The sequence below is a fragment of the Rhinoderma darwinii genome, assembly GCF_050947455.1.
Source record: "Rhinoderma darwinii isolate aRhiDar2 chromosome 9 unlocalized genomic scaffold, aRhiDar2.hap1 SUPER_9_unloc_1, whole genome shotgun sequence".
Taxonomy (NCBI): domain Eukaryota; kingdom Metazoa; phylum Chordata; class Amphibia; order Anura; family Rhinodermatidae; genus Rhinoderma; species Rhinoderma darwinii.
Window position 1 is genome coordinate 103,810 of NW_027461827.1, and position 26,374 is coordinate 130,183.

General features: G+C 42.7%; 1 long non-coding RNA gene across 1 annotated transcript; it reads right to left on the reverse strand.

Moving 5' to 3' along the window:
* Positions 1-1,803: 1,803 nt before the first annotated feature.
* Positions 1,804-26,054, reverse strand: LOC142697924 (uncharacterized). The gene is made up of 3 exons (XR_012865613.1): positions 25,737-26,054; positions 23,770-23,881; positions 1,804-4,424 (listed from the first exon to the last, which is right to left on the reverse strand). It is a non-coding gene; the product is annotated as an uncharacterized LOC142697924 (long non-coding RNA).
* Positions 26,055-26,374: the final 320 nt, after the last annotated feature.

The window sequence follows — 26,374 nt, forward strand, 5'->3', positions numbered from 1 at the left end:
GATCATGCTTCATCTCTCCTCTGGAAATGTTGTCTTCACTTTCCCCACAAGGCTAAAAAGAGGGGGCATAAGGCTCTCTGCGGCTGCCATATACTTACCTCTACATGACGTCCTCTGGCTCCTGGCCACCACCACATACCTCCATCACTACGTGACATACACCTACTAACCCACACTTACTATATTGCACACATCCATTACATACCTACCTTCCTACCTGCACTCACTATATAACACTCATCCATTATATACCTACCGATCTGCACTCACTATATTACACTCATCCAATATATACCTACCTATCTGCACTCACTATATTACACTCATCGATTATATACCTACCTACCCAAACTCACTAATTTACACTCATCTATTATATACTTCTTTGCACTCACTAAATAACACACTTCCATTTTACACAAACCTACCCACACTCACTATATTATACTCATCCATTACCATTTATTTTAGCCTCTTTAGGGCTCTATGTGCTCTGACCCTTTTCTAGGGCATCTGTTTTTAGCCCCACGCAGGCACCATTTCAGTGGTCCTCGGGCACTATTTATATAGTCCTTACTCGGGAACCATTTCTATGGTCTTCATCTAGGTACCATTTATTTTGCCTCTTTAGGGCTCTCTTTGTTTTGGCCCTTTTCTAGGGCATCATCTGTTTTTGGCCACAGGCAGGCACCATTTCAGTGGTCCTCGGGCACTATTTATATGGTCCTTTCTCGGGCACCATTTCTATGGTCCTCATTTGGGTACCATTTATTTTGGCCTCTTTAGGGCTCTATTTGTTTTGACCCTTTTCTAGGGCATCTGTTTTTGGCCACACGCAGGCACCATTTCAGTGGTCCTCGGGCACTATTTATATAGTCCTTTCTCAGGAACCATTTCTATGGTCTTCATCTAGGTACCATTTATTTGGCCTCTTTAGGGCTCTCTTTGTTTTGGCCCTTTTCTAGGGCATCATCTGTTTTTGGCCACACGCAGGCACCATTTCAGTGGTCCTCGGGCACTATTTATATAGTCCTTTCTCGGGCACCATTTCTATGGTCCTCATTTGGGTACCATTTATTTTGGCCTCTTTAGGGCTCTATTTGTTTTGACCCTTTTCTAGGGCATCTGTTTTTGGCCACACGCAGGCACGATTTCAGTGGTCCTCGGGCACTATTTATATGGTCCTTTCTCGGGCACCATTTCTATGGTCCTCATTTGGGTACCATTTATTTTGGCCTCTTTAGGGCTCTATTTGTTTTGACCCTTTTCTAGGGCATCTGTTTTTGGCCACACGCAGGCACCATTTCAGTGGTCCTCGGGCACTATTTATATAGTCCTTACTCAGGAACCATTTCTATGGTCTTCATCTAGGTACCATTTATTTGGCCTCTTTAGGGCTCTCTTTGTTTTGGCCCTTTTCTAGGGCATCATCTGTTTTTGGCCACACGCAGGCACCATTTCAGTGGTCCTCGGGCACTATTTATATGGTCCTTTCTCGGGCACCATTTCTATGGTCCTCATTTGGGTACCATTTATTTTGGCCTCTTTAGGGCTCTATTTGTTTTGACCCTTTTCTAGGGCATCTGTTTTTGGCCACACGCAGGCACCATTTCAGTGGTCCTCGGGCACTATTTATATAGTCCTTACTCGGGAACCATTTCTATGGTCTCCATCTAGGTACCATTTATTTGGCCTCTCTAGGGCTCTCTTTGTTTTGGCCCTTTTCTAGGGCATCATCTGTTTTTGGCCACACGCAGGCACCATTTCAGTGGTCCTCGGCCACTATTTATATAGTTCTTACTCAGGAACCATTTCTATGGTCCTCATTTGGGTACCATTTATTTGGCCTCTTTAGGGCTCTCTTTGTTTTGGCCCTTTTCTAGGGCAACATCTCGTTGTAACCTTTCATCTACAGCGTAATCTCGCGAGATTACGCTGTGCTCTACTGTAACTACCATAGACACATTAACGAAGTGCAGGGATTGTGAATAGACATCCCGTGGAATGTCTATTCACTGTCAAAACTGTCTTCGGTATTGTTAATGTGTTAGTATAAGACAGCACATAGCGATCTAAAAGGATCCCTATGCGCTGCCTAAATGAATGGAGAGGAGTGCATGACGCTGATTGGTCAGCGTCATACACTCCTCTGTACAACGCCCACTTGGTCTGAAGTAAAAACACGCCCACTTGGGCATTAAGACACTCATTAGCATAAATCTAAAATCGCTAATAAAGTGGTGAAAATAGATCGTTTTTTTAAAAATAGAAAGCATTACTGTCACCTACATTACAGCGCCGATCTCCTAATGTATGAGATTGGGCACTTATAATGTGGTGACAGAGCCTCTTTAACCCCCTCCCGCTGTGGCCACTTTTGACCTTCCTGACAGAGCCTCATTTTTCAAAGCTGACATGTTTCAATTATGTGGTAATAACTCCAGAATGCTTTTACCTATCCAAGCGATTCTGAGGTTGTTTTCTCGTGACACATTGGACTTTATGTTACTGGCAAAATTTCCCCGATACATTCAGTATTTAATTGTGAAAAACACCAAAATGTGCATTTTTCTCAATTTGAATGTATCTGCTTGTAAGACAGGCAGTTATAACACACAAAAATGTTGCTAATTAACATCCCCCATATGTCTACTTTAGATTGGCCTCTGTTTTTGAAAATCCTTTTATTTTTCTAGGACGTTACAAGGCTTAGAAACTTAGCAGCAATTTCTCACATTTTCAAGAAAATTTCAAAAGGCTATTTTTACAGGGGCCAGTTCAGCTGTGAAGTGGCTTTGAGGTCCTTATATATTAGAAACCCCCAATAAGTCACCCCATTTTAAAAACTGCACCCCTCAAAGTATTCAAAACAGCATTTAGAAAGTTTCTTAACCCTTTAGACATTTCGCAGGAATTAAGGCAAACTAGAGGTGAAATTTACAAAGTTCATTATTTTTTTCCAGAAATTCAATTTGAATCCATTTTTTTTGTACCACAGAAGGTTTTACCAGAGAAATACAACTTAATATTTATTTCCCAGGTTCTGCAGTTTTAGGAAATATCCCACATGTAGCTCTAGTGTGATAAAGGACTGAAGCACCGGCCTCAGAAGCAAATTAGCACCTAGTGGATTTTGGGCCTCCTTTTTATTAGAATATATTTTAGGCACCATGTCAGCTTTGAAGAGGTCTTGTGGAACTAAAACAGTGGAAACTCCCCAAAAGTGACCCCATTTGGGAAACTACACCCCTCAAGGAATTTATTTAGGGGTTTAGCAAGCATTTTGAGCCGCCAGTTTTTTTGCAAACATTTTTGGAACTAAGCCATGAAAATTAAAATCTACATTTTTTACCACAACATTTGTGGAGCAATTTCTCCCGAGTAAAACAATACCCCACATGTGGTAATAAACGGTTGTTTGGACACACGGCAGGGCTGAGAAGGGAAAGAGCGCCATTTGGCTCTTGGAGCTCAAATTTAGCAGGAATGGTTTGCGGAGGCCATGTCTCAATTGCAAAGCCCCTGAGGGGACAAAACAGTGGAAACCCCCAACAAGTGACCCCATTTTGGAAACTACACCCCATGAGGAAATTATCTAGGGGTACAGTGAGCAGTTTGACCCTACAGGCGTTTTACAGAACTTATTGGAAGTAGGCCGTAAAAATGAAAATCTACATTTTTTCAAAGAAAATGTAGGTTTAGCTAATTTTTTTTCATTTCCACAAGGACTTAAGGAGAAAAAGCATTTGTAAAGCAATTTCTCCCGAGTAAAACAATACCCCACATGTGGTCATAAACATCTGTTTGGACACACGGTAGGGATCAGAATGGAAGGAGCACCATTTGGATTTTGGAATGGTTTCTGGGCGCCATGTCACATTTGCTGAGCCCCTGTAGTACTAGTAGTCATTTGTGTTGCACATGATTAGAAATTCCCATGTAGCCCCAACCTAAAGCATAAAGTTCCTTCATGGGCAAAGCTGCCAACAAAAATAGGTATTTCCCATGATGCAGTAAAGTGATTTGGAAGGATATGGGGGCTGTAGATGGGATCTGCTCCCAATCGTACACGCATTCTCATATGTCTCACTATAGAGACTCTCTTCATGTAAGGGGCAGACATTACAAGATATCTGCAACCCCGGCATTATTCCCCATGTAGAAGATCATTCCCACAAAAATCCTTCATGTGTCTACAACTGTCCATAAAAGAGAGTCATTCATTCCTAAATATGTCACCAATCTTTCCTGATTACGCCATTTTATGGGTGCAACACGTCGGGCCATGTGTAGCAGTATACATATATACTCTATGTGAATAACGCAGACAATACATTCATATTAAATAGTCACCTACCTCTTGTAACTTACCTGTTCACCACATAGGAGTAGGACTGATGACATCATATGAAGACACGTCATCTCTAAAAAGGGAAGAAAAAACTGTAAATAGATTGTAAATAAAAATAATAATTCTCAGTTAGACCCCGTTTACACAGAGTTTTTTTGCAGGCAGAAAAATCTGCCTCAAAATTCATTCTGGAATGGAAAATCTGCCTGCAAATTCTTGCCGCTATTTTCGTGGCCTTTTTCGCTGCATTTTTCGGGTAAAAAACGGCGGAAAGAAAGAGTATGCCGCTTTTTTGTAACACAAGCGGCTGAAAGCCGCCGCGGAAAAAAACGCCTCCGCCTCCCATTGAAATCAATGGGAGGTGGTTTGGGACTTTTTTTTACACTAAATCTGATACGGTTTCCGCATAAAAAAACTTTGTGTGAACTGGGCCTTACAGATGTGTTAACCCTTAACTTGCATCAAGTTATACAATGTATCATAATACCAATTCAATACAATCTCGTGCCATCTAGCAAAAAAAAGCAACATACACTTGTTTTTAACATGGGAGTCTATGGGCGACATATGGCATCCGTCTGAGTAAATACTTTCTTTTACATCTTCGTTTAACATCTCGCGCCATATATCTCGGGTTAGGCCCCATGCACATGACCGTATTTTCATCTATCCGTAAATACTGTCGGTAAATACGAATCCGTAGTCATCCGTATATATATGGAACGATATCCGCAAATACGGTCTGTAGTGCATCCGTATTTGATCCGTATATACGTATACGTAAAAAAAAGGGAGGCTGCAAATGATGTCACTAACATGTTGCTTAGCAACGCTTCTGTAAATACGGATGGTTTATGCATACACATCCGTAGCCGTCCATATATACGGAAGCGCCCATAGGCTTCTATGGGAGAGTGGCAGGTTCTATCATTTTTTCAGCAAAAATACAAAAAGGTGTCCGTGGCCAATAGAAATGAATGGGTCCGTAATTACGGATGAAAAATACGGTCGTTTGCATGGGGCCGAAGACATAAGTTAAAGAGGCTCTGTCACCAGATTTTGCAATCCCTATCTGCTATTGCAGCAGATCGGCGCTGCAATGTAGATTACAGTAACGTTTTTATTTTTAAAAAACGAGCATTTTTGACCAAGTTATGACCACTTTTGTATTTATGCAAATGAGGCTTTCTAAAGTCCAACTGGGCGTGTATTATGTGTTACATCGGGGCGTGTATTATGTGTGTTACATCTGGGCGTGTTTACTACTTTTACTAGCTGGGCGTTCTGACGAGAAGTATCATCCACTTCTCTTCACAACGCCCAGCTTCTGGCAGTGCAGACACAGCGTGTTCTCGAGAGATCACGCTGTGTCGTCACTCACTTCCTGCCCCAGGTCCTGCATCGTGTCGGACGAGCGAGGACACATCGGCACCAGAGGCTACAGTTGATTCTGCAGCAGCATCGGCGTTTGCAGGTAAGTCGATGTAGCTACTTACCTGCAAACGCTGATGCTGCTGCAGAATCAACTGTAGCCTCTGGTGCCGATGTGGCCGACACGATGCAGGACCTGGGGCAGGAAGTGAGTGACGTCACAGCGTGATCTCTCGAGAACACGCTGTGTGTCTGCACTGCCAGAAGCTGGGTGGTAACGAAGAGAAGTGGATGATGCTGATTCGTCAGCATCATACACTCCCATTCCTAACGCCCAGCTAGTAAAAGAAGTAAAAACGCCCAGATGTAACACACATAATACACGCCCAGTTGTAACACACATAATACACGCCCAGTTGTACTTTTACTGTAAACACGCCCAGTTGTACTTTTGCAAGCCTCATTTGCATAAATACAAAAATGGTCATAACTTGGCCAAAAATGCTCGTTTTTTTAAAAATAAAAACGTTACTGTAATCTACATTGCAGCGCCGATCTGCTGCAATAGCAGATAGGGGTTGCAAAATCTGGTGACAGAGCCTCTTTAAGGAAGGACACTTCTGTATATCTGCCCAGAGAAAACCCAGACAACTGTTGTCACCCAAATTGTCCACACTCCTGAATGGCAAGACTGCTTAGTAATGTAACGCTACAGTATGGTGAGGTGACATATCACTTCATAACTAGACAGATTTACTATTTATATAGAGATATGATAAAATCAATGCTACGGGGGCTGAAGGGAGGCAGAAAAGAAGAACGTTTTGCTTCTTAGTTATTTCCTGTTAACCCTTTCCTGTCGCTGCACTGGCTATTTATGTAAAGGAAAGGGTATTTAAATATGGCGCCTGCTCAGAAGCAGAGTGGGCGTCATAGCCGCTGGGTCTCTGCTGTGTAACACCGGCTCACACGCGGCAAGATGGTGGGAGCCGGTGTGTTCCTCTAGCAGCTGGCCGCCTTGTGAACGCTCCCAGCCCTGCTATAGGAAGATTGCTATTAGGACCTGCCTGTGGCAGGTCTCAATAACAAAGTACTGATTTCACCATAGACTGCAATACTGTGATATTGCAGTCTATGGCACAAGCGATCCAATGATCGCAGGTACAAATCCCCTAGAGGGGCTAAAAAACAATAAAAATAATTCCCTAGATCACAATATAAAAATAAACATAAACACATTAGGTATCCCTGCGTCCGAAAATACCCAAACTATAATAATATAAAAATATTTATCCAATATGGTGAACACCGTAGCGTGAAAAAAAATAAATGTCTGAATCGCTATTTTTTTGCCACTACAACCGCCCACAAAATTTAATGAAGTGTTTGAAATGCCCGATATTCCCCAAAATGGTATCAATAAAAACCACATCTTTCCACGTACAAAAAGACGCCTTACACAGCCCTGTACACAGAAATATAAAAACGTTATTATGGGGGTCACAATATGGCGCAAATATTTTTTTCAAACTTTGTATTTTTTTTAAAGGTAATAAAACATAACAAAAACTATATAAATTTGGTATCACCGCGATCGCACTGACCCTCAGAATAAAGGTAACACGTCACTTTCACTGTACAGTGAACACCGTAAAAACGAAATCCATAAGAAAATGCCGGCCTGCTGTTTTTTTCCAATTCCACTCCATTCTAAAAAAAAAATTCCAGCTTCCCAGTACATCACACATAATATTAACCCCTTCCCTCTTTAGCCACTTTTGACCTTCCTGACAGAGCCTCATTTTTCAAATCTGACATGTTTCCCTTTATGTGGTAATAACTTCGGAATGCTTTAACCTATCCAAGCGATTCTGAGATTGTTTTCTCATGACACATTGGACTTTATGTTACTGGCAAAATTTGCTCGATACATACAGTATTTAAATGTGTAAAACACCAAAATGTAACGAAAAATTGCAAAAATTAGCATTTTTCTAAATTTAAATGTATCTGCCTGCAGATAGTAATACCACACACTAATCAATGCTAATTAACATCCCCCATATGTCTACTTTAGATTGGCCTCGTTTTTTGAACATCCTTATATTTTTCTAGGATATTACAAGGCTTAGAACTTTAGCAGCAATTTCTCACATTTTCAAGAAAATTTCAAAAGGCTATTTTTACAGGGGCCAGCACAGTTGTGAAGCGGCTGTGAGGTCCTTAGATCTTAGAAACCACCAAAAAGTCACCCCATTTTAAAAACTTCACCCCTCAAAGTATTCAAAACAGCATTTAGAAAGTTTCTTAACCCTTTAGACGTTTCACAGGAATTAAACAAAAGTAGAGGTGAAATTTACAAACTAAATTTTTTGTTGTTGCAGAAATTAATTTTTAATCCATTTTTTTTGTAACACAAAGTTTAACCAGAGAAACGCAACTCAATATTTATTGCCCAGGTTCTGCAGTTTTAGGAAATATCTCACATGTGGTCCTAGTGTGCTAATGGACTGAAGCACCGGCCTCAGAAGCAAAGGAGCAACTAGAGGATTTTGGGGTCTCCTTTTTATTAGAATATATTTTAGGCTTCACGTCAGTTTTGAAGGGCTCTTGTGGTACCAAAACAGTGGAAACCCCCCAAAAGTGACCCCATTTGAGAAACTACACCCCTCGAAGGAATTTATTTAGGGGTATAGTGAGAAATTTGACAAGACAGTTTTTTTGCAGAAATTTCTTGGAAGTAGGCTGTGAAAATGAAAATCTACATTCTTTCAAATAAAATGTAGGTTTAGCAAATTTTTTTGTATTTCCAAAAGGACTAAAGGAGAAAAAGCACCGCAACATTTGTAGAGCGATTTCTCCCGAGTAAAAGAATACTCCACATGTGGTCATAAACGTCTGTTTGGACACATAGCAGGGCTTAGAAGGGAAAGAGCGCTATTTGACTTTTGGAGCTCAAATTTAGCAGGAATGGTTTGCGGAGGCCATGTCGCATTTGCAAAGCCCCTGAGGGACCAAAACAGTGGAAACCCCCCACAAGTGGCCCCATTTTGGAAACTGCACCCCTTGAGGAAATTATATAGGGGTATAGTGAGCATTTTGACACTGCAGGTTTTTTGCAGAAATTATTGGAAGTAGGCCGTGAAAATGAAAATCTATATTCTTTCAAAGAAAATGTAGGTTTAGCTAATTTTTTCTCATTTCCACAAGGATTAAAGGAGAAAAAGCACTGCAAAATTTGTAAAGCAATTTCTCTAGAGTAAAACAATACCCCACATGTGGCAATAAATTGCTGTTTGGACACACGGCAAGGCTTAGAAGGGAAAGAACTCCATTTGGCTTTTGGAGCTCAAATTTAGCAGGAATGGCCAGGACACATTTTCAGAGCCCTTGAGGGGACAAAACAATGAAAACGCCAAAAAAGTGACCCCATTTTGGAAACTACACCCCTTGAAGATCTACGTGTGTGGTGATCATTTTGACCCCCACAGGTGTTTCATAGAATTTATTAGAATTGGGCAGTGAAAATAAAAACAATCCTTTTTCATCAATAAGATGTAGCTTTAGGTCAACATTTTTAATTTTCTCAACAAATAAAGGAAAAAAAGAACCCCCCCCCCCCAATATTTGTAAAGCAATTTCTCCTGAGTACGGCAATACCCCATTTGTGGTCACAAACTGCTGTTTGGGCACATGGCAAGGAACAGAAGAGAAGGAGCGGCATTTCGCTTTTGGAGCCCAGATTTTGCAGTGGAAACTACCCAAAAGTGACTCCATTTGTGATACTACACCCCTTCAGGAATTAATCTAGGGGTGTAGTGAGCATTTTGACCCCACAGCTGTTTCAAAGATTTTATTTGAATTGGGCAGTGAAAATAAAAATTACATTTTTTTTCCCAATAAGACGTAGCTTTAGCTCAAAAATTTTCATTTTCTCAAAAAATAAAGTAGAAAAAGAACCCAAAATTTGTTAAGCAATTTCTCCCGACTACGGCAATACCCCATATGTGGTTATAAACTCATTTTTGGGCACACAGCAGGGCTCAGAAGGGAAGGAGCACAATTTAGCTTTCGGAGTACAGATTTTGCTGGATTGGTTTCTGGTCGTTATGTCGCATTTGCAAAACCCCTGTGGGACCAAAACAGTGGAAACCCCCCCAAAAGTGATCCCCATTTTGGAAACTACACCCCTCAATGCATTTACATAGTGGTGTAGTGAGCATGTTAACTCTGCAGCTGTTTTGCATAAATTAGTGTGCACTCGATATTGCAGAGTGAAAATTGGATATTTTCCATAGATATGCCAATATGTGGTGCCCAGCTTGTGCCACCATAACAAGACCGCGCTCTAATTATTATGCTGTGTTTCCCGGTTTTAGAATCACCCTACATGGGGCCCTAATCCTTGGCCTGGACATTTGACAGGGCTCATTGCGAGAGTACCATGCGAAATTGAGGCCTAATTTGGCGATTTACACAGAATTGGTTCACAATTGCAGAGGCTCAGATGGGTAATAATAAAATAAACCCCCCAGAAGTGACCCCATTTTAGAAACTACACCCCTCGAGGCATTTAGTAAGGGGTGTAGTGAGCATTTTCACCCCACAGGTTTTTTCCATAAATAAATGTGCTGCGTATGGTGCAAAGTAAAAATTAAATTTTTTCCCCAGAATTGCCAATTCAGTGGCAAGTATGTCGTGCCCAGCTTAGGACACTGTAGACACACACCCCAAAAATTGTTAAAAGGGTTCTCCCGGGTATGGCGGCGCCATATATGTGGAAGTAAACTGCTGTTTGGGCACACTGTAGGGCTCAGATGGGTGGGAGCGCCATTTGGCTTTTGAAGCGTAGATTTTATTGGTAGTAGTTTTGTTTGAGTATTACTGGTGTTTCCATTTATAATGTGGGGGTACATGTAAGCTGGGCAGAGTACATCAGGGGCATAGTCAGGTGGCATAATAATGGGGTAAAAAACCAATAAAATGATCCATAGATGTGTGTTACGCAGTGAAGCCATCCTTTCTGCACAGGCCCGTGTCGCACTCATATATGGCGTCCTTTCTTATCCCCCTTTGGTCCACACTCCGCACCTTTGCAGTTTGTGGAATTTTGCTGGGAAGTGTTGTCCTGGTATAATATGGGCACCCTCGCTTCTAGCAGATATGTTTGGGTCCCCCCTTCATGGTTCAATAATTTGAGGGCCCTGATAAATCGTATCTTGAAACAGATGAAATGTTCCCCTCTGATCTGCACAACTGCATGTTTTTATTTCCTGACTTATTGGAGCCATAACTAAATTTATTTTTTTCATAGACGTAGTGGTATGAGGGCTGTTTTTTTGAGGGACAAGCTGTAGTTATTATTGGTACCATTTTGGGGTACATGCGACTTTATGATCACCTTTTATCCTATTTTTTGAGAGGCCAGGTGACCAAGAAACAGCAATTCTGCCATAGTTTTTTTAGGGTTTTTTTATACAGTGTTCACCATGCGTTATAAATTACATGTTAACTTTATTCTGCGGGTCGGTACGATTCCGGCAATACCTAATTTATGGCACTTTTTTATGTTTTACAACTTTTTGCACAATAAAATAAATTTTTTCTGTCGCCAAGTTGTGAGAACCAAATATGTATGCTTTATTTATTTTTTTCAATAATAAAGGACTTGATAAGGGAAAAAGGGCGATTGTGTTTTATTTTATTACTTAAAACTTTTATTATATTTTTTACAACTTTTTTTACACTTTACTTTAGTCCCGATAGGGGACTTGAAGGTCCAACTGTCAGATTTTTTTTTCTAATACCTACGTAGTGCAATGTATTAGATCTGTCAGTCATTCACTGACAGCAAGCCAATTAGGCTTCGCCTCCGAGCGGGGCCTAATCGGCTTCCGTAATGGCAAACAGGAGGCCATTGTTAGGTCTCCTGGTGTCATAGTAGCAGTCGGCAGTTGTGCGATTGCAGGGCACAGCTGCCGATCTGCTAGCAACCACAAAGATCCAGCGATCGGATCTGATCGCTGCATCTGAGGGGTTAATGGCAGGGATCAGCGCTAGCTCCAGTTCCTGCCGTTACATGTGGATGTCAGCTGTAACATAAAGCTGATATCCACCGCTGATGGCTCCGGCTCATCTCCTGAGCCGGCGCCATCTTGCCGGCAGCTACGGAAGCCTTTCAGGCCACGCCTCCGGGCGGAGGCTGGAAGTTTTCCGTGCTACGCACACCGGGAGGCCGCTATTAGGCCTCCGGTTGCCATTGCAGCCACCGACACCCCAGCGATTTCATTGCTGGGGTGTCGATGAGATGCAAACACCTTTAATGTAGCCATCGCTTTTGACGGCTGCATTTAAGGGGACAATGTGGGGGATCGAAGTTAACTACGGTCCCGCCGTTACAGCAGGATGTCAGCTGTCAGATACAGCTGACATCCGGGGATGATGGCACCGACTCAGCTTCTGAGCCGGTGCCAAACATTTGGCGTAAGTATACGACATTTTGCGGGAAGCACTGGCTTTCCATGTCGTATACTTACGACAAATTCGGGAAGGGGTTAAATAGCACCATTAGAAAGTACAACTTGTCCCATAAAAATTAAACCCACACATGGCCGTGTCAACGAAAAAATAAAAAAGTTATTACTCTTGGAAGGCAGGGCGGAAAAAAAAAGCATAAAAACGGAAATCAGTCTGGTCCTCAAAGGGTTAAAGGGCTATTCCAGTTTCTGCAAATAAAAATTATTTTTTGTATAAAGGAAAGATATAAAATTTTTCAATATACTTTCTGTATTATTTCCTTACGATTTTAAGATCTCTTCTTGCTGTCATTGAATAGTAATGTACATTTTTTTTACTTACATTGGATAAAAATCTGTCAGATGTCAGCCTCCAAAATTAAATTCAGACCCCAGACCAGAACCCTAAATTAATTCAGAACCTGATATTAATACTGTCTCTAGACCAGACACCTGAATATATTCAGACCCCTGACTAGACCCCAAATTCAATTAAGACCCCAGACCCAGAGCGGCCATTAGTAGTATCTGGGCCCTGTACTGACAAATGGTTAGAGCCCCTTTGGCTCTCAACCTCCATTGTTTACTTTTGGTGGAGACTTGGGTATTACATGATCCTGCTCCAGTATAATAATTGGGGGATCCCCACACACAGTGCTCCTTGATTTGTGGGTTTATATTGCAGTTCTGTGCTAGAAACAAGTGCTGAATTATCAGAGTGTCTGTATTATTGGATGCCGGATTAAAGGAATTACACTCTATATTTATATTAACACACAACCTGTAGACATATGAACATTATATACACAACATATATACGGCGTGGCTGCGGGGGAGGGGGGGCTGCTCTGTGTAATGACGGCCATGTGGTGTAATAGAGTATATGGACAGGGGGTGTATAAAGCAGACAGACCCTATAAGTGAGCAGGTGAGAGGGGTAAAGACAAGGAGAATTGTGGGTAAACCAGTGGGCGGACAGGTGTGAAGCTCCACCCCCGCTCTCACCTGTCTTACAGGAAACCTCCGGCCACAGATGAAGACTTCCCAGCGCTCCTGAATCCTCCGCTGCGGTATCTGGGTGACGTCTTTCTGTTCAGGGCTCGGCCGTTTGCTGTACTGACGTCTCCTGCCTCCTAATGCAGAAGCAGGAGGGTCTGTCACACGGGAGGACTTGATGGAGGGGCTGCTCGGTCCTCTGGTCTGGACGCTGCTGCCGTCCCCTCGTCCTCGTTTCCATGGAGTGATTGTCACCCCCAGAATCATTGAACTGCTGAATAGTGACGTCACTGGGAGGTCCTGAAGCTCCGGCGTCTGCAGAAATGGAGGGATCGCAGGTCCTTGTGCAGCTTCACTCAGATCCAGATAAGATAAAACCGCTCTCCTGCAGGAGTGTCCCCATAATCCAGCGCTTTTATTATCTCCCCTGTGGACATGTCCTGGCGTCTTCTTGTTATAGTCACCGGACGTCTGATTTACCCTCTAACACTGAGATGTCGGCTTCTGATCAGAGTTATGGCGCTCTACCTGCCCCCGATATGTCACCTGAATGGCGCCGTTCTGGAGATCCCCCGCTGTCCTCTACTAGGCCGCAGCTGAAGCCGGTAATAACCATGACAACAGAGCAGCGTTGCCATGAGCCACCCAGGAGCTCGTATAGGAAATATTACAACTGCCATTACCAGTGAGCGGAGATATTGGAAGAGATTTATTATTAGTGTCATGAGGAACATTGTACATAATAAATGACTTGTGACGTTTCTCTTCTTTACGACACCTCATGACTGACATTTATATGCACCCCAAAAAATTGGACAGCTGCGTGTATGGTAAAATAAAAAAAAGCCCATAGTCCCCTGGAAATTCCCCGCTGCTCCAGCGCCGATGACCCTGTGGTCTCCCGCCAGTCTCTGTTTTATTTCCTCAAAACCTGGACAACCCCTTCATTTGTGAGAATTGAGAACCTCCAAGAAGAAAGGCCGAAATAAAGAGCTTAAAGAGGCTCTGTCACCACGTTATAAGTGGCCTATATTGTACGTGATGTGATCGGCGCTGTAATGTGGATCACAGCAGTGTTTTTTTATTTAGAAAAACGATCATTTCTGACGGAGCTATGACCTATATTAGCTTTATGCTAATGAGTCTCTCAATGGACAACTGGGCGTGTTTTACTATATGACCAAGTGGGCGATCACATCATGTACAAGATAGACCACTTATAATGTGGTGACAGCGCCTCCTTAAGGTTTGTCTCATGAAGAACAGCCTCTTCTGCAATCAGGGTATGATCACACGGAGTGTTTTCAGGCGTATTTTGGGGCGTTTACGCATCGAAAAATGCCTGAAAAAAATGGAAGAACGCCTGCAAACATCTGCCCATTGATTTCAATGGGAAATACGGCGTTCTGTTCCAACGGGGCGTTTTTTTACGCCTCGTTTTCCAAAATAAGGGTATTCCTTTAACATGGAATATGCTGCGATCACTTTTTGAGTCATACCTGCCATACCTGCCCACAGGTTGTGTGTGTTATTGCAGCCCTGCCTCTTTTACTACAATGAAGCTGAGCTGCAATACCAGGCACGACCCATGGACAAGTGTGGCGCTGTTTTTGGAAGAAAGCAGCCATGTTTTTCTAATCCTGGACAACTTCTTTAACCCTTCCCTGTCAAGATGGGAATCTCATACGTCCCGGCAGGAAGGCACCTTGGTAGACAAGGACGAATAAATCAGGAACCAACATGAAGTTTAACCCCTTCCCGACATTTGACGTATCCATACGCCAAAGTCGGGAAGGGGAAGTATGGAACAGGCTCACGGAGTGAACCCGCTCCATACGATGCCGGTGTATATGTATATGACACTCGTGCACGATCCCGCTTGTTTAACTCGTTAAATGCCGCGGTCAATAGCGACCACAGCATTTAAATCGTTAGAAAGAGGGGGCGACCCCCTCTAACAGCTCATCACGCCCCCCCGCAATGCAATCGTGGAAAGCGGCAGTTATGGGAGCACTCGTTGGCACTTTTATGGGAGCACTGGATGGCAGTGTTATGGGAGCACTGTGGTTGGCACTGTTATGGGAACACTGTACTTGGCACTGCTGTGGGAGCACTGTGGTTGGCACTGGTATGGAGACACTGTGGCTGTCATTTATTATGAGGGCAATGTGGTATTTCGTTGCACTGTGAATGTCCTTAACCCCTTCCCGCTCCTGGACGTACTATTAGGTCATGGTAGCTGTATCGTTCGCGCTCCATGACCTAATAGTACGTCTCGGGAGTAACGGCCATTTCGGCCGTCCTCCCGACACATACAAGAGCTGTGACAGCTGCTGTGTCGTACAGCAGCTGCCGCAGCTCCTACAGCGGCGACCGATCGCTGTGTCCCCGCTGATTAACCCCTTAAAAGCCGCGTTCAATAGGGATCGCGGCTTTTTAGGGGTTAAGCTACAATCGCCGGCCTGCTACACGATAGCGGCCGGCGATTGTAACTATGGCAACCGGACACCAAACAATGGCGTCCGGCTATGCCATCGACAAAGTCAGGACCCACTATGCTTGCTGTCAGTGAGTAGATGACAGCTCTAATACACTGCACTACGCATGTAGTGCAGTTTATTAGAATAGCGATCAGGACCTCCTGCCCTCAAGTCCCCTAGTGGGACAAAGTAATAAAGTTAAAAAAAAGTACAAAAAAGATGTGTAAAAATAAGAAAATAAAAGATGCAAAAGTAATAAAAGTAAAAATCCCCCTTTTTACCTTATCAGTCCTTTATTATTAATAAAAATAGATAAATAAACAAATAAACTATACATAATTGGTATCGCCGCGTCCGTAACGGCCTGAACTACAAAATGATTTCATTATTTATCCCGCGTGGTGAACGCCGAAAAGAAAATAATAATAAACCGTACCAGAATCACAATTGTTTGGTCACTTCACCTCCCAAAAAATGGAATAAAAAGAGATCAAAAAGTCGCATGTACCGAAAAATGGTACTGATCGAAACTACAGTTCGTTACGCAAAAAATAAGTCCTCGCACGGCTTTATTGATGGAAAAATATAAAAGTTCTGGCTCTTAGAATAAGGTAACACAAAAAGTGAATGATTTTTTACAAAACATATTTTATTGTGCAAACGCCATAAGACATAAAAAAAAACTATAAACATCTGGCATCGCCGTAATCGTATCGCCCCGCAGAATAAAGTGAATATGTCATTTATAGCGCACGGTGAACGCTGTAAAAAAAATAGAATAAAAAAACAATAGTAGAATTGCTGTTTTTTAGTCACCGCGCCCACTAAAAATAGAATAAAAACTGATCCAAAAGCCGCATGCACCCCAAGAAAACTACAATGGATTCCTCAAGGGGTCTAGTATCCAAAATGGGGTCATTTTTGGGGGATTCCGCTGTTTTGGCACCACAAGACCTCTTCAAACCGGACATGGTGCCTAATAAAAAAGAGGCCTCAAAATCCACTATTTTATTGCTTCGGAGGCCGGTGCTTCAGTTCATTACCGCCCGAGGGCCACATGTGGGATATTTCTCAAAACTGCAGAATCTGGGCAATAAATATTGAGGTTTCTCTGGTAAAACCTTTTGTGTTATAGAAAAAAAAGGTATAAAAATGATTTTCTGACAAAAATAAATATGTCAATTTCACCTCTACTTTGCTCTAAATTCCTGTGAAACACCTAAAGTGTTCATAAACTTTCTAAATGCTGTTGTGAATACTTTGAGGGGTCTAGTTTCTAAAATGGGGTGTCTAATATATAGGCCCCTCAAAGCAACATCAGAACTGAACTGGAACCTAAAAAAAAATAAATCCTAATGAGCATTGGCTACTCCAAGATGACCCCAGTTTTGACCGTTTGTATAAACGGAGACCCCTATTAGACCGTTTCAGTGCCCGGTTTTCCCAAGCATACACCCCCGAGAAGTGTATTTCTATTGATGAGTCCTTGGTACATTTTAAAGGGAGGCTTCAATTCCTCGAGTACCTGCCGGGTAAGAGGGCAAGGTATGGCGTGAAGATGTGTAAGCTGTGTGAGTGCATCAGGGTATACCTACAGATTTAGGATACATGAAGGGAAGGGCACCAGTATTCAGCCCCCAGAATGCCCCCCCCCCCCCCTTACTGGGAGTTATGCAAAAATTGTGTGGGATTTGGTGCACCCACTGCTGGACCAGGGTTACCACCTCTACCTGGATAATTTTTATACCAGCGTCCCACTCTTCAAGTGCCTCGCTTCCAGAAGTCCGGCGGCATGCGGCACTGCTAGAACAAATCTGAGAGGCCTCCCTAAGACTCTGCAGGGCAAACACTCAGAAGGGGTGAGAGCAGGGCACAATCTAGCAGCAACAGATTGTGTGTCAAGTACAAGACAAGAGAGATGCCACACCAGTACCCATGTACCTGTACGAGGTACCAGTACAGAGACCCCCAAACCAGACTGCATCCTGGACTACAATAGGTACATGGGAGGGGTGGACTTGTCAGATCAAGTCCTGAAGCCCTACTGTGCCATGCGGTGTGGTATGAGAAGCTGGCCGTGCACATCATACAGATGGCATTGTACAATGCGTACGTGCTACATCCATGTACAGGCCAGACGGGAACTTTCCTGGAATTTCAAGAGGTGGTTATCAAGAAACAAATTTTTAGGGACCAAGAAGGGGGGACACCCAGTACTTCTGGAAGCAAGGCCACACGCATCGTACCAGGGCAACACTTTCCAGGAGAAGTTCCCCAAACTGGCAAGAAAGGAAAAAGTCAAAAGAGGTACAAAGTCTGCTATAAGAGGGGGATAAGGGATGACACAATATATCAATGTGACGTGTCCCGAAAAACTAAGGCTCCGTATGAAAGAGTGCTTCAAAATGTATCATACATCACTTGATTTTTAATCTACCCCAGTTTTACTTACCCTGATGCACTCCGCACAGATTATCCCCCTTATCTTTCCCTTCTGAGCCCTGCCGTGTGCCCAGGCAGCTGATAACAGCCACATTGAGGGTATTGCCATATCCGTGAGAACCCACATTACAGTTTATGGGGTGTATGTCCCGGTAAAAATGCTCACTACACCTCTAGATGAATGCCTTAAGGGTGTAGTTTTTAAAATTGGTCACTTCTCAGAGGTTTCAACTGTACTGGTACCTCAGGGGCTTCTGCATACATGACTTTGCACCAGAAAATCCCCAGTAGACCAAATGGTGGTCCTTTCCTTCTGAGCCCTCCCATGAGCCCAAATGTCAGTTTATCACCACAAATTGGGCATTGCCGCACTCAGGACAAATTGGGCAACAAAATTGGGTATTTTATTTCTTGTGAAAATAATATATTTTGAGCTAAAAAAAACATATTATTGGAAAAAATTATATTTTTTTAAATTCCCAGCCCAATTCAAATAAGTTCTGTGAAGAAACTATGGGGGTCTAAATGGTCACATAACCCATCATTTAATTCCTTGAGGGGTGTAGTTTCCAAAATGGGGTCACTTCTGGTGGGTTTCCATTGCTTTGATACCTCTGGGGCTCTGCAAATGCGACATGGCACCCAAAAACCAAACCAGCAAAATCTGGACTCCAAAGAACACACAGCGCTCCTTCCCTTCTGAGGCCTCCCATGGGCTCAAACGGCAGTTTATCTCCACAAATGGGGTATTGCTGCACTTAGTAGAAATTGGGCAACAAAATGGTGTATTTTGTTCCCTGTGAAAATAAGAAATTATGATAAAAAATTACATGTTATTGGAAAAAATTTAATTTTTTTTATTTCACAGCCCAATTCAAATAGGTGCTGTGAAAAAACTGTGCAGTCTAAATGGTAAAAACAACCATAAATGAATTCCTTGAGAGGTGTAGTTTCCAAAATGGGGTCACTTCTGGTGGTTTTCCATTGCTTTGATACCTCTGGGGCCAGGGCCGACTCTAGCTTTTCTGCTGCCTGAGGCGAAAATGGAAATGGCGCCCCCCCCCCCCCCCTCCACACAAAAAAAAAAAAAATTGTAAGTAAGAAGCAACTTGTAAAACGAAACAAAAAAATTAAAGCTGTGTGAACAAAAAAATACATTAGGGCCTGTTCACATCACCGTTCGCTTCTGTTCCGAGGTTCTGTCGGGTGAACCCCGCAACGGAAAGTGAAAGTGACAGCACAGCTTCCCTTTCAGTCACCATTGATCTCAATGTTGATGGAAACATCGCTAATGGCTTCCGTTCGTCACCATTCCGGCTGGTTTCCGGTTTTCCGACGGAATCAATAGCGGAGTCGACTACGGAACGGAACGGAATCGAACGGTGATGTGAACAGGCCCTTATTGAACATCATTGTTATAAACTGCAAGGTCTCATAATGCTACAGGCAATTGTGTAGTAAATATCCCTATATTGCCCCAGCTATAAATACTAGTAAAATGACCAGGGCAACGTGTATCCAAAATTCAAACACAAAAATGAAAGAACAATGTCAGTGTTCAAACTTGTGTCAGGGCTCCTTTAATGGCTCTTTACAGTCAGTATAGTAACACATGCGGCACTTTACAGTCAGTATAGTAACACATGCGGCACTTTACAGTCAGTATAGTAACACATGCGGCACTTTACAGTCAGTATAGAAACGCACGCTGCACTTTACAGTCAGTATAGTAACACATGCTGCACTTTACAGTCAGTATAGTAACACATGCTGCTCTTTACAGTCAGTATAGTAACGCGCGCTGCACTTTACAGTCAGTATAGTAACGCATGCGGCACTTTACAGTCAGTATAGTAACACATGCGGCACTTTACAGTCAGTATAGTAACACATGCAGCACTTTACAGTCAGTATAGTAACACATGCGGCTCTTTACAGTCAGTATAGTAATACATGCGGCACTTTACAGTCAGTATAGTAACACATGCGGCTCTTTACAGTCAGTATAGTAACACATGCGGCACTTTACAGTCAGTATAGTAACGCACGCGGCACTTTACAGTCAGTATAGTAACACATGCGGCACTTTACAGTCAGTATAGTAACACATGCGGCACTTTACAGTCAGTATAGTAATACATGCGGCACTTTACAGTCAGTATAGTAACGCATGCTGCACTTTACAGTCAGTATAGTAACACATGCGGCACTTTACAGTCAGTATAGTAACGCATGCTGCACTTTACAGTCAGTATAGTAACACATGCGGCACTTTACAGTCAGTATAGTAACACATGCGGCACTTTACAGTCAGTATAGTAACACATGCGGCACTTTACAGTCAGTATAGTAACACATGCGGCACTTTACAGTCAGTATAGTAATACATGTGGCACTTTACAGTCAGTATAGTAACACATGCGGCACTTTACAGTGTGTATAGTAACACATGCGGCACTTTACAGTCAGTATAGTAATACATGTGCCACTTTACAGTCAGTATAGTAACACATGCGGCACTTTACAGTCAGTATAGTAACACATGCGGCACTTTACAGTCAGTATAGTAACACATGCGGCACTTTACAGTCAGTATAGTAATACATGCGGCACTTTACAGTCAGTATAGTAACGCATGCTGCACTTTACAGTCAGTATAGTAACACATGCGGCACTTTACAGTCAGTATAGTAACGCATGCTGCACTTTACAGTCAGTATAGTAACACATGCGGCACTTTACAGTCAGTATAGGAACACATGCGGCACCTTACAGTCAGTATAGGAACACATGCGGCACTTTACAGTCAGTATAGTAACACATGCGGCACTTTACAGTCAGTATAGGAACACATGCGGCACCTTACAGTCAGTATAGGAACACATGCGGCACTTTACAGTCAGTATAGTAACACATGCGGCACTTTACAGTCTGTATAGTAACACATGCGGCACTTTACAGTCAGTATATTAACACATGCAGCACTTTACAGTCAGTATAGTAACACATGCGGCACTTTACAGTCAGTATATTAACACATGCAGCACTTTACAGTCAGTATAGTAACACATGCAGCACTTTACAGTCAGTATAGGAACACATGCGGCACTTTACAGTCAGTATAGTAACACATGCGGCACTTTACAGTCAGTATAGGAACTCATGCGGCACTTTACAGTCAGTATAGTAACGCATGCTGCACTTTACAGTCAGTATAGTAACACATGCGGCACTTTACAGTCAGTATAGTAACACATGCTGCACTTTACAGTCAGTATAGTAACACATGCTGCACTTTACAGTCAGTATAGGAACTCATGCGGCACTTTACAGTCAGTATAGTAACACATGCGGCACTTTACAGTCAGTATAGTAACACATGCGGCACTTTACAGTCAGTATAGTAACGCATGCTGCACTTTACAGTCAGTATAGTAACGCACGCTGCTCTTTACAGTCAGTATAGTAACACATGCAGCACTTTACAGTCAGTATAGTAACACATGCAGCACTTTACAGTCAGTATAGTAACACATGCGGCACTTTACAGTCAGTATAGTAACACATGCGGCACTTTACAGTCAGTATAGTAACACATGCGGCACTTTACAGTCAGTATAGTAACACATGCGGCACTTTACAGTCAGTATAGTAACACATGCGGCACTTTACAGTCAGTATAGTAACACATGCGGCACTTTACAGTCAGTATAGTAACACATGCTGCTCTTTACAGTCAGTATAGTAACACATGCGGCACTTTACAGTCAGTATAGTAACGCACGCTGCACTTTACAGTCAGTATAGTAACACATGCGGCACTTTACAGTCAGTATAGTAACACATGCGGCACTTTACAGTCAGTATAGTAACACATGCGGCACTTTACAGTCAGTATAGTAACGCATGCTGCACTTGCTTTCTGTCCACGTCTATTGGATCTGTACTACCAATCCGTAATATTTGTAAACCGAAACTGCACAGACCAGACTAGGAATGAATGTGATCATCGAGCCAGTAATATAATCTGAAAACTATTCACTGCATGTTCAGGTCTTAAAGAATTGAGATGATTCAGGAAAAAGGACCACCGGCGCTGCTATATAGGATGTCGAGGCAATGAAATAAATAAATAATATTTATTTGTAAAGACAGGGCTACGCGTTTCGACGCCGGACCGGCGTCTTCATCAGGCCAGCTTGATTTATTTATTTCATTGCCTCGACATCCTATATAGCAGCGCCGGTGGTCCTTTTTCCTGAATCATCTCAATTATTTACCTTGAGAGCAAAACTTTTTGCATGTGTACGGACCTGGCTGCAGCTTCATGCTTTTGTGATACCTACTGGTATCCATTCTATAAGGTGAGCAATTTTCTTGTTGGTCATATTGCTCAATATACTCCCTCGCTTTATTGCACTATGTGGCGCCGTGTCTCCTTTTTATTTTTCTAATCCAGGTCTTAAAGAGGCTCTGTCACCAGATTTTGCAACCCCTATCTCCTATTGCAGCAGATCGGCGTATATACAGCAGCAGTGTATATACCGCTCTGATCCATATATAGCAGCAGTGAATATACCGCTCTGATCCATATATAGCAGCAGTGAATATACCGCAGATATAAATATATACCAGCAGTGTATATACCGCACAGATCCATATATAGCAGCAGTGAATATACCGCACAGATCCATATATAGCAGCAGTGAATATACCGCACAGATCCATATATAGCAGCAGTGTATATACCGCACAGATCCATATATAGCAGCAGTGTATATACCGCACAGATCCATATATAGCAGCAGTGAATATACCGCAAATATAAATATATACCAGCAGTGAATATACCGCTCTGATCCATATATAGCAGCAGTGAATATACCGCACATATAAATATATACCAGCAGTGAATATACCGCACAGATCCATATATAGCAGCAGTGAATATACCGCACAGATCCATATATAGCAGCAGTGTATATACCGCTCTGATCCATATATAGCAGCAGTGAATATACCGCACATATAAATATATAGCAGCAGTGTATATACCGCACAGATCCATATATAGCAGCAGTGTATATACCGCACAGATCCATATATACCAGCAGTGTATATACCGCACAGATCCATATATAGCAGCAGTGTATATACCGCACATATAAATATATAGCAGCAGTGTATATACCGCACAGATCCATATATAGCAGCAGTGTATATGCCGCACAGATCCATATATAGCAGCAGTGAATATACCGCACAGATCCATATATAGCAGCAGTGAATATACCGCTCTGATCCATATATAGCAGCAGTGAATATACCGTACAGATCCATATATAGCAGCAGTGTATATACCGCTCTGATCCATATATAGCAGCAGTGAATATACCGCACAGATCCATATATAGCAGCAGTGAATATACCGCTCTGATCCATATATAGCAGCAGTGTATATACCGCAGATATAAATATATACCAGCAGTGAATATACCGCAGATATAAATATATACCAGTAGTGAATGTTATCAGCCACAGTCCGCCCTTCTCCTCCTCCTCTCATCCAATAACATGTGGAGGCCGAGGAGAGGTGCAGAGTTGCCATACTCACTTGTTAGACGCGCTCTCTGTATCGTGGTCCGCAGGGGCGTGCGCTTCTCCTCTGCAAGCTCTGTTGTGAACTTGTGATATTCTGCACACAGGGGCGGATGTAGGATTGAAATCTAGGGCAGGGGTGGAAAAAACACAACCTGTGAACAGACCATATTTTACCCCCTCCTCCCCCTAACACCCCCCCCTATTGAACTCTGTCACCTGTTAACGGAAAAATCATCTGTCAGAAGTAAAAATGTTTCCCGATGAGTACAAGAAAGCCCCACCTGGGAATTAGACTTTCTTGTACTCCACAATGGGGAAACATTTTTTCCCTCTGGCGGCTAACTTTTCAGTTGACAGGAAGCAGAGTTACATGAAGGGAAATTATTTTTCCTTGACCTCTAGTTTCTATTGTGGCGCAGGGGAGTATAAAAAAGTATAGGTTTTATATTTGTAATACTGCTAACTTTTATTTTTTTTGCTATGTTCGGCTGGACCATTTAGACTAAGGGTATGTGCACACGTAGTGACCAAAAACGTCTGAAAATACCGAGCTGTTTTCAAGGGAAAACAGCCCCTGATTTTCAGACTTTTTTGAGCAACTCGCGTTTTTTGCGGCGTTTTTTACGTCCGTTTTTGGAGCTGTTTTCATTGGAGTCTATGAGAAAACGGCTCCAAAAACGTCCAAAGAAGTGTCCTGCACCTCTTTTGACGAGACAGTCATTTTACGCATCGTCGTTTGACAGCTTTCAAACGACGACGCGTAAATGATAGGTCGTCGGCACAGTACGTCGGCAAACCCATTCAAATGAATGGGCAGATGTTTGCCGACGTATTGTAGCCTTATTTTCAGACGTAAAACGAGGCATAATACGCCTCGTTTACGCCTGAAAATAGGTCGTGTGAACCCAGCCTTAGTCATGGATTAGTTGGACTACTTCGATAATGTACGTTTTTTTTTTTAATAAAATGGTGAAAGAGGGTTGTGCGGGGGAGTTTTTATTTCAATTAAAAAAAAAATCCTATGTCTGTTTTTTTTAAATTATACTAGCGGCCGGCCTTAGGTTGGATGGCGCACTGTGCGGGGGACTGTATTGCTGCCCTCTACAAATACAGGCAAATATACACATATATATATATATATATATATATACACATACATACACACACACACACACACACACACACAGACATAAAGCATGTTAACATATACAGACACATATATATATAAACACACACACACACATATACAGACAGACAGACAGAGAGACACAAGGCATGTATACACATACCAACACATATATACACACATAGACGGACCCAAGGCATGTATACATATACAGACACATATATACACAGATAGACATATATACAGACAGACAGACACAAGGCATGTACACACATACCAACACATATATACACACATAGACAGACCCAAGGCATGTATACATATACAGACACATATACACACACACACACACATACAGACCCAAGGCATGTATACATATACAGACACATATACACACACACACACACACATACAGACACAAGGCATGTATACATATACCGACACATATATACACACACACACATACAGACAGACACAAGGCATGTATACATATACAGACACATGTACACACACATACAGACACATACAGACAGACAGACACAAGGCATGTATACATATACAGACATATATATATATATATATATATATATATATATACACACACACACACATACAGACAAAGCATGTATACATATAGAGACACATATATACACACACATAGACAGACAGACACAAGGCATGTATACATATACAGACACATATATACACACACACACACACACACACACACACACACACACACACACACAGACAGACAAAGCATGTATACATATAGAGACACATATATACACACACATAGACAGACAGTCAGACACAAGGCATGTATACATATATACACACTCACAGGAACTTACCATCTCTCCAGCTGCACAGGTTTCTTGCAGGTCGGACTGTGGGCGGAGCTTCCTCCTCGGCTCTGCACTTGCTTCCTCTGCTTCCTCAGTGTGTGTAACTTGGAGCAGAGAATATAGAGTCCAAAGCACGGCCTGCACAGTTGCGCCCCCTACATGGTGGGAGGATGCAGCACCATGTCGCACACATCTAAGGCTGCCCAATGCAGTCAGTCAGATGCCCCCCTCTTGTCAGTATGGTAGCAGCCCATCACTTTTAAATTAGTGAGGGCAGGAGGCTGAGCGCAGTAATTGGCACTCTGCCGCTCTAGTCTTTATCAACACCTCAGCCTCCTGTCCTCAACTCATTACTTACCAGCTGCTTTTCTTTTCTTCAGGAGAGAGCGTTCGGCCTCTCCTCCCGAAGTCCTCCAGGTTCCCTATGCTCCTCTCTCGCGGCGCGTGCAGCGTCACAGAGGGGGAGTGTACTAGCAGACGTGCGCCTATCGTGCTGCACGTCTACTAGGTAAAGTACTCTCCCCTGCCTTCCCCACGCATCCCCCCTGGCCCTGCCACAATATGCCGCCCCCCGTTTTTAGCTCGGTGGCGCCGCCTGAGGCCGCTGCCTCACCTCGCCTAATGGCAGGTGCGGCCCTGCCTGT